Below are 11,261 nucleotides of genomic sequence, written 5' to 3'. Positions count from 1 at the left end.
AAAAATCGAAAATTTCAGTAGTCTATAAATAACTCAAAAAAAATCAAAATTTTTTGAAAATTTAACTATATACAGATACTACTGATATTAACATTTGGTGAAAATTTCAAGTATTTTCAGTGATTAGTTTTTGAATTACAACCATAAAAAGAAATCGATTTAGTCGAAAACTTTAGTTAAATTTTCAAAAAATTTTGACTTTTTTTGAGTTATTTATAGACTACTGAAATTTTCGATTTTTTTGAGAAATTTTTTTTAAAGTGTCGATAAAAAATTTTTGGATGACCAAAAAGTTTTAAAAATTTAATACAAGGTTCCTTATGAGTTGTCTTTATTGTAGCTAAAAAAAATTAAAAATCGTTAGTCACAATTTTTTTTATAAGAGTTTATAGTTCAAATTTTTACGAAATCTGTCGAAAACGCGAAAATTTGCAAGTAATTTTGAAGTTGAAAATTCATAAAATTTTTTTATTTTATAACTAAGTTTTGAAAATTTGGTACAAGGTTCTCCATACATTTTTCTTCAAATATCTGTAAAAAAAACTCTACCGGATTCAGACAAAAAATTTTTATGAGTGTTTGAAATTTAAATTTTTACAAAAACCGCGTTAAATAACAGTTTAGCCTCAAACGATTTTTGATATTTGTTATTATTCAAAAAGTATAAGTCGTAGATACTTGAAAATTTTACCAGTTATTAAGATTCGCGTTTTCTTTACGTGATTTAAATTTCAAATTATTTTGAGTTTTTTGAGCTATTTATAGACAACTGAAATTTTCAATTTTTCTGAAAAAATATTTTTGAAGTTTTGATAAAATTTTTTTGGCTTTATCAAAATACTTGAAAATTTAATACAAAGTTCCTCATAAGTTATTCTTATAGTGGTTAAAAAATTATAAGAATACATAAGCACAATTTTTTTTTATTAGCATTTGAAGTTCAAATTTTGACGAAAATTCGTCAAAAGCATGAATATTTGCAAATTATTTGAAGTTGAAAAAACATAAAATTTTTTATGTTTATAACTAAGGATTAAAAATACAACACTAAGTTTTCCATAAGTTTACCTTCAAGTATCTATAGAGAAAACTCGAAGCATCATTATAGGAAAAATTTTAAGTGCGTTTGAATTTTAAATTTTAACGAAATAGCGTAACGATAACGATTTATCCTCAAACGATTTTAAATATTTGTTATTATTCAAAAAGTATAAGTCGTAGATACTCAAAAATTATACTAGTTATTAAGATTCGTGTTTTCTTTACGTGATTTAAATTTCAAATTATTTTGAGTTTTTTGAGCTATTTATAGACAACTGAAATTTTCAATTTTTCTGAAAAAATATTTTTGAAGTTTTGATAAAATTTTTTTGGCTTTATCAAAATACTTGAAAATTTAATACAAAGTTCGTCATAAGTTATTCTTATAGTGGTTAAAAAATTATAAAAATACATAAGCACAATTTTTTTTTATTAGCATTTGAAGTTCAAATTTTGACGAAATAGCGTAACGATAACGATTTATCCTCAAACGATTTTAAATATTTGTTATTATTCAAAAAGTATAAGTCGTAGATACTCGAAAATTTTACTAGTTATTAAGATTCGTGTTTTCTTTACGTGATTTGATTTTCAAAATATTTTGACTTTTTTTGAGCTATTTATAGACAAATGAAATTTTCAATTTTCCTAAGAATTTTTTGTTGAAGTGTCGATAAAATTTTTTTGGCCCTATCAAAATACTTGAAAATTTTATACAAAGTTCTTCATATGTTATTCTTATAGTGGTTAAAAAATTATAAGAATACATAAGCACAATTTTTTTTTATTAGCATTTGAAGTTCAAATTTTGACGAAAATTCGTCAAAATTATGAATACTTGCAAATTATTTTGTAGTTCAAAATTCATAAAATTGTTTGTATTTATATCTAACATTAAAAAATTCAACACTAAGTTCCATAAGTTTTGCTTTAAAAAGTTATAAAGAAAATTTTAAGCGTCATTATAGGAAAAATGTTTTGGGTGTTTGAGTTTTAAATTTTTATGGAATCGGAATATTTGTTTCAAAATAGAATATATGACAATATTTAATTATAATATATTCTAGACTGACAAATCATCTCCGTTCAGAATCGTTTTTCGTATACAATGATACCTATCATTGCATTCAAATTTAATCTACCCTAGTCCGAGGTCCACCCCACCCCCTAATGTACAGCAGAGCGGTACCCACTTGCCGACTTTTTTAAACTTGTTATTGTAGTCTGATCTCGTGGACCTTGGCGAAATTAAATTACATTCGTTTGAAATAATAATAATAATAAAACTCGCACAACAAGTATCTACATAATATATATATACATGAACACATATACATACACAAGCACGCACACTTATGTACTATATAACTTATGTACGCGTATATAATAAAGTTGAAAAAAAAATTTTCTAGTTGGCGAATAAATTTCCCGACACACGACGTCACGTTCATGTGTGTGCGCGTGAGTCGTATATCGCGATGTTCAATTTTTTTTTTCTAAAGCAAAAAAAAATAATCTCTACCGTCACTATACCACATACATATACATACTACATACCACGAGAGAACGCATACGGCGGCCGACCAAAATTGGTTCTTCTGCGCATCCCCAAACGTTACTCTGCCATAGGGAAACCGGTTTCGATAGCAGAGAAACGCGAGAGGATGCACGAGTCGTATGCGTTCTCTCGTGGTACGGAGTATACAATAATATTATCTACACATGAGGTACACGTAATATTATGTCGTATTATAGGTTGGTACGACATAAATGGCGCAGCGGCGTTCTGCAGGTGATGGCGGCGGCGGGTTACGTCAGCCGCGAGGTGGTGGCAGCATAGATATTATGATATAGGTAGGTTATATATATATATATGTGGTGGGTTATATACGTGAATTCCGAAAACCAGCGTGCATAAAAACATTTTCGATTTCATGTAGATCGCTGTGGCACATACGCTCACAATTGTTTTTTATTTTTCATTTATACATATTATTTTTGTTTTATGGCTAATTAAATCGGACGAGGTCGCCGTTGCCACTGCCACCATCAACTTGCATTGCGATCGTATATTATGTTATTATGTTTATAGGTAGTAAGTAGGTATTCAACAAAATATAATAACGTTTCAATATGTATTAGTACACGACGAACAGATTTTGTTCACCTATTTAAGCTACAAAGATATATAAAGATACATATTTATTGTAAATTTTGTGGGCAACATTTTTATGTAGAGGTATTTTTGTGATAAAATTAATTTTTTTAAAGATAATTTATAAAAACTGAAAAAAAAGCACATAAAATCCAAGATGGCGGACTTAAAATGGCGAGGTGACGCTAAAACCGTCGAAGAAGAGAGACCGACTGGATTCGAAAAACATTAACCTCAGCGATACCGAATAGGTTTAAAGACGACGAAGGGGGGTGCGTAGAAGTGTCAAGGGCTTTTCAAATGTATCGATTATTTGTTTTCCTATGCTGTGGCCATTTGCACGATTATTGCAATGCCGTGAGGACGAATTCCGCGCCCGTTTAACACACCACGACAGAGGTGCTGTATTTGACACGCGTGTGCACATAACACATAACGATCATTCGTTATGGCACATTATATAATACAGAGGTAAGTATAGCCGCGGTAAACACATAGGTATTATATTATAAATATATTAAAATTAAGTAAATGTCGTGTGTGCATGTATAGTATAGACTTACCCCAATAAAAAAACGGTTTGACGACTCGGGTGATGATGAAAATTCGTATCGATGTGGACCGGTTCGAGTTAAAGATCGGTATTAACACTCACACGACTTATACTCCTTTTTACACCGACTATAAATTCGTAAACGAAACGTTCGCACTAAAGTACTGGTGCGGCAATTCTTGTCGATAGCTACTACGACCACCGCAGAGGGATACACGAAAAATGGTGGCTGGATAGCGGGACCCTTGGTGGGGGGTTGATGTCGATGGTAGGGCGGCTATGCGGCGCAGCGGCGACGTTCGCGTGTGCCCGACCACCGTCGTCTCCCACCGCCTCCGACGGGGTTTTCGCTATATCGCGCCGCCGCATGCTCACGTAAGCGGTACTGTACAAAAATATGGCAACCAGTTAAAGACGTCAGCCGCTATGAGGCGCTGCAGGCAACCAGACGTCCAGGAGGGTGCATCATCATAGGTGGGAGCGGGATTAGTGGTTAGACGTCGGTATTTATTTATTTATTTATTTATTGACAACTTAGTCGTTAATCTTTATACTGCGCGACTGTCATGATACTATGATAGTGCCTTGGCGTACGGCATCTGGCGATGTAGAATTATTTTTTCCGCTTATTTAAAATCGTTCAGGCACGGACGCGTATTACCTAACCGACTAGAGCCCCAGCGCCGTATACAAATACGCTGTTTTCATTGGTTTATTTGAAAAAACCGCGCAAATATGTTTTTCTTTTATCAAATATAATATTATTGATAACGTTAATATAAAAATATTAACTCGCAAAAATAAATAAACAGCAGTACAGCACTAATTTCTTAAAATTACCCAAAAAAAGGGGGTTAATTTTGAAAGACATAGAATAAATTATAATTTATTATACAATCTTTGAGTTTCTGAATGTCTGCCATGAGCATGATTCAATATTCTCAAAGAGAAATACTCTTTGCCTACTGTCACAGTAAAATCAACTTACAAGTCAAATTATTAGATTATAGATTATGTTGTTATTCAATGTTTTCAACATTTTTATTAGGTATCAAATTAGTATATTAAAAAAAAAAAAAAAAAAAATGAAATTTATTAATTGTTTTATGTATTGTAAATAGTTGGTATAGGTATTAATATTGCTAACCAATAGGTAATTAGTAACTATAATATTTTTATAGTAAAATGTACCTAAGTAATATGTATTTGTTGTTATTACACATAGACCAAAAAAAAAAAAAACCTTAATCAGAATTCCAATTGCAGTCAATAACAAAAACAGTTTTTTTAAACTTAATTTGATTTATACAGTTATTAATTAACGTTAGGTAATTAACAATTACAATTATTAAATATTGGAAAAAATGCATTTAATGATTTTTCCAATGACTTTTAACGTTCAACTGGTTTTTAGCCATATTACAGCTAAGTTTATGACTAGCACCTCTGTACCTACACATTATAACTAAAGTCTTAACATAATTAATTATTATCTAATTTTTTTATATATCATATTGAATAAGCATGAATATTATTTTTATTAGTTTTTAAGTTGAATAGGTACACATAAATATTATACAAAATTGATAATATTAACATATTCAAATTGATAAGGTTAATATTATATACCTAAGTTAAAAGTTTGAACTTTTCAATTAAAACTGTTTCAACGTTTTACTAGAAAAATGAATTTTGACATATTAAATGAGTATCTATGTCAACTTAAAGACAATTTTGTGTGCAATATCGATGAAAAGAAAAGTGATGTAGAATCTAATGTATATATTGTTAGGGCAAATAATATTGAGAATAATGAATCTGCCAAAAAGTTTATACATTTGTTCACAACAGTAACAAATACATCATATATATTTAATTTTGAATTGCAAAATCCAACCAAGTAATATATTATTTAAATCCAAATTAAATAAGTTGTAAGATATATTTAAAAACAATAATTTTATATTGTGTAGGGTAAATTTCCACAAGTATTTTATCTGTCACCATACTTCAAAAAAAAAAAAGTACTAACCAAATTACTGAACGTAATACTGGTTGCTCATCTTCAATTGATATTTTATTAAAAAAAATAACAAAAATACTAGGAAGAATGATGATTATTTAAAGTATTCACCTTCACTAAATGCTTCAATCAAAATTGTATGTACTCATAATCATGCCGTTGACTCATGTGATGCTTTAACATTTTTAAGAATAAAAAGTGAAGTAAGAATTCTTTATCTATATACATATAGGAGACGGCCCCTATTCACTCATCAACGCCCAGACCAAACCGCTGGGTCTAGAGACTTGCAATTTTGTACAGAGGTTCCTTAAGCAATGTAAGGGCGCACTAAGAAAGGATTTTTCGAAATCCACATTTTAAAGGGTTGCTCAAACGGGGATTTTGAGATTTACGATGGAAATTTTGTTTTTAATTTTTGTTTATAAATGGTTGCTATAACAACTTGATTTATGTGTTAACACATTTATCACTTTATTATTACAGCTAATTATTAGTATAAAAAACATGATAACATGAAGTCGTAAAATACCCTACGCCTTTACGCATACACGAGGACAAGGTGTTTTACTTATTATTTTCGAATATTAATTATTAATGCGTCTTCATATGCGCACCCCAGTTTATATACGGTTATTTTTCAAAATTGTATGGACTCATAATCATGCCGTTGACTCATGTGAGGCTTTAAAATTTTTAAGTACTATCGTATACTTTTATCAAAAAAAAATGTTTAAAAATTTTAAAAAATCAATTACTAACATACAATTCATTATGTAATATTATATTTTTCATAAATAAACAATAATTAAATATAATGGCATAAGCTTCAAATTCGACTACTAAACAGTCAATTATTTATTAGCAAAATGAAATTGAAAACAGTATAGTAACATATACCTTTATCAAATTAAATTTTAACAAATTTTTAAAAACTCAATTATTAACATAGAATTCATTATGTAATAATATATTTTTCATAAATTTATAATTTAATCTTATGGCATAAGCTTCAAATTTAAGATATAAATAGTCAATAATTTATTAGCAAAATAAAAATGTAAACAATATACTATCGTATACTTTTATCAAATTAAATCTTTAACAATTCTTTAAAAATCAATTATTAACATTGAATTCATTATGTAATATTATATTTTTCATAAATTTATCATTGATTCTAATGGCATAAATTTCAAATTTAAGATCTAAGTAGTCAATTATTTATTAGCAAAATGAAATTGAAAACAGTATAGTAACCTATACTTTTATCAAATTAAATTTTTAACAATTCTTAAAAAATCAATTATTAACATAGTATTCATTATGTAATAATATATTTTTCATAAATTTATAATTTAATCTTATGGCATAAGCTTCAAATTTAAGATATAAATAGTCAATAATTTATTAGCAAAATAAAAATGTAAACAGTATACTATCGTATACTTTTATCAAATTAAATCTTTAACAATTCTTTAAAAATCAATTATTAACATTGAATTCATTATGTAATAATATATATTTCATAAATTTATAATTTAATCTCATGGCATAAGCTTCAAATTTAAGATATAAATAGTCAATAATTTATTAGCAAAATAAAAATGTAAACAGTATACTATCGTATACTTTTATCAAATTAAATCTTTAACAATTCTTTAAAAATCAATTATTAACATTGAATTCATTATGTAATATTATATTTTTCATAAATTTATCATTGATTCTAATGGCATAAATTTCAAATTTAAGATTTAAGTAGTCAATTATTTATTAGCAAAATGAAATTGAAAACAGTATAGTAACCTATACTTTTATCAAATTAAATTTTTAACAATTCTTAAAAAATCAATTATTAACATAGAATTCATTTTGTAATAATATATTTTTCATAATTTATAATTTAATCTTATGGCATAAGCTTCAAATTTAAGATATAAATAGTCATAATTTATTAGCAAAATAAAAATGTAAACAGTATACTATCATAAACTTTTATCAAATTAAATCTTAACAATTCTTTAAAAATCAATATTAATTGAATTCATTATGTAATATTATATTTTTCATAAATTTATCATTGATTCTAATGGCATAATTTCAAATTTAAGATATAAGTAGTCAATTATTTATTAGCAAAATGAAATTGAAAACAGTATACTTACACAAAACTTTGTTTTATTTTTAGGTTTTTTATTTTTAAAATAATCATATGAGCATGTTAAGAACGAGGTAATACTATCATCTCTTATTTTCATTTTATTCTGATTCATACGCCAATTGCCATCAATTATTTCAGATGAATACTGTGATCTAAAGTAATGGATAACAAAAATAATCATATGATTAATAAATGATTAATATTAAATTATGATTTATAAATTATTGAAAATCAAATATTACACAGATTATTTATTATGTAATTTATTTTTCATCAAATTTATCATTGATTCTAATGGCATAATTTCAATTTAAGATCTAAGTAGTCAATTATTATTAGCAAAATAAAAAAGTAAACAGTATACTATCATATACTTTTATCAAATTAAATCTTTAACAATTCTTTAAAAATCAATTATTAACATTGAATTCATTATGTAATATAATATTCTTCATAAATTTATCGTTGATTCTAATGGCATAAATTTAAAATTTAAGATCTAAGTAGTCAATTATTTATTAGCAAAATGAAATTGAAAACAGTATAGTAACGTATACTTTTATCAAATTAAATTTTAACAAATTTTTAAAAACTCAATTATTAACATAGAATTCATTATGTAATAATATATTTTTCATAAATTTATAATTTAATCTTATGGCATAAGCTTCAAATTTAAGATATAAATAGTCAATAATTTATTAGCAAAATAAAAATGTAAACAATATACTATCGTATACTTTTATCAAATTAAATCTTTAACAATCTTTAAAAATCTTTTAACATTGAATTCATTATGTAATATTATATTTTTCATAAATTTATCATTGATTCTAATGGCATAAATTCAAATTTAAGATCTAAGTAGTCAATTATTTATTAGCAAAATGAATTGAAAACAGTATAGTAACCTATACTTTTATCAAATTAAATTTTTAACAATTCTTAAAAAATCATTATTAACATAGTATTCATTATGTAATAATATATTTTTCATAAATTTATAATTTAATCTTATGGCATAAGCTTCAAATTTAAGATATAAATAGTCAATATTTATTAGCAAAATAAAATGGTAAACAGTATACTATCGTATACTTTTATCAATTAAATCTTTAACAATTCTTTAAAAATCAATATTAACATTGAATTCATTATGTAATAATATATTTTCATAAATTTTATATTTAATCTCATGGCATAAGCTTCAAATTTAAGATATAATAGTCAATAATTTATTAGCAAAATAAAATGTAAACAGTATACTATCGTATACTTTTATCAATTAAATCTTTAACATTCTTTAAAAATCAATTATTACATTGAATTCATTATGTATATTATATTTTTCATAAATTTATCATTGATTCTAATGGCATAAGTTTCAAATTTAAGATATAAGTAGTCAATTATTTATTAGCAAAATGAAATTGAAAACAGTATACTTACACAAAACTTTGTTTTATTTTTAGGTTTTTTATTTTTAAAATAATCATATGAGCATGTTAAGAACGAGGTAATACTATCATCTCTTATTTTCATTTTATTCTGATTCATACGCCAATTGCATCAATTATTTCAGATGAATACTGTGATCTAAAGTAATGGATAAACAAAAATATCATATGATTAATAAATGATTAATATTTAAATTATGATTTATAAATTATTGAAAATCAAATATTAACAGATTATTTATTATGTAATATTATATTTTTCATAAATTTATCATTGATTCTAATGGCATAAATTTCAAATTTAAGATCTAAGTAGTCAATTATTTATTAGCAAAATAAAAAAGTAAACAGTATACTATCATATACTTTTATCAAATTAAATCTTTAACAATTCTTTAAAAATCAATTATTAACATTGAATTCATTATGTAATATAATATTCTTCATAAATTTATCGTTGATTCTAATGGCATAAATTTAAAATTTAAGATCTAAGTAGTCAATTATTTATTAGCAAAATGAAATTGAAAACAGTATAGTAACGTATACTTTTATCAAATTAAATTTTAACAAATTTAAAACTCAATTATTAACATAGAATTCATTATGTAATAATATATTTTCATAATTTATAATTTAATCTTATGGCATAAGCTTCAAATTTAAGATTAAATAGTCAATAATTTATTAGCAAAATAAAAATGTAAACAATATACTATCGTATACTTTTATCAAATTAAATCTTAACAATTCTTTAAAAATCAATTATTAACATTGAATTCATTATGTAATATTATATTTTTCATAAATTTATCATTGATTCTAATGGCATAAATTTCAAATTTAAGATCTAAGTAGTCAATATTTATTAGCAAAATGAAATTGAAAACAGTATAGTAACCTATACTTTTATCAAATTAAATTTTAACAATTCTTAAAAATCAATTATTAACATAGTATTCATTATGTAATAATATATTTTTCATAAATTTATAATTTAATCTTATGGCATAAGCTTCAAATTTAAGATATAAATAGTCAATAATTTATTAGCAAAATAAAAATGTAAACAGTATACTATCGTATACTTTTATCAAATTAAATCTTTAACAATTCTTTAAAAATCAATTATTAACATTGAATTCATTATGTAATAATATATATTTCATAAATTTATAATTTAATCTCATGGCATAAGCTTCAATTTAAGATATAAATAGTCAATAATTTTTAGATCAAAAAAAAAAATGTAAACAGTATACTATCGTATACTTTTATCAAATTAAATCTTTAACAATCTTTAAAAATCAATTATTAACATTGAATTCATTATGTAATATTATATTTTTCATAAATTTATCATTGATTCTAATGGCATAAATTTCAAATTTAAGATTTAAGTAGTCAATTATTTATTAGCAAAATGAAATTGAAAACAGTATAGTAACCTATACTTTTATCAAATTAAATTTTTAACAATTCTTAAAAAATCAATTATTAACATAGAATTCATTTTGTAATAATATATTTTTCATAAATTTATAATTTAATCTTATGGCAAAATCTTCAAATTTAAGATATAAATAGTCAATAATTTATTAGCAAAATAAAAATGTAAACAGTATACTATCATAAACTTTTATCAAATTAAATCTTTAACAATTCTTTAAAAATCAATTATTAACATTGAATTCATTATGTAATATTATATTTTTCATAAATTTATCATTGATTCTAATGGCATAAGTTTCAAATTTAAGATATAAGTAGTCAATTATTTATTAGCAAAATGAAATTGAAAACAGTATACTTACACAAAACTTTGTTTTATTTTTAGGTTTTTTATTTTTAAAATAATCATATGAGCA

The sequence above is a fragment of the Aphis gossypii genome, chromosome X, assembly GCF_020184175.1.
Source record: "Aphis gossypii isolate Hap1 chromosome X, ASM2018417v2, whole genome shotgun sequence".
In the NCBI taxonomy this organism is placed as follows: domain Eukaryota; kingdom Metazoa; phylum Arthropoda; class Insecta; order Hemiptera; family Aphididae; genus Aphis; species Aphis gossypii.
Note: the sequence above shows the minus strand (reverse complement) of the source record.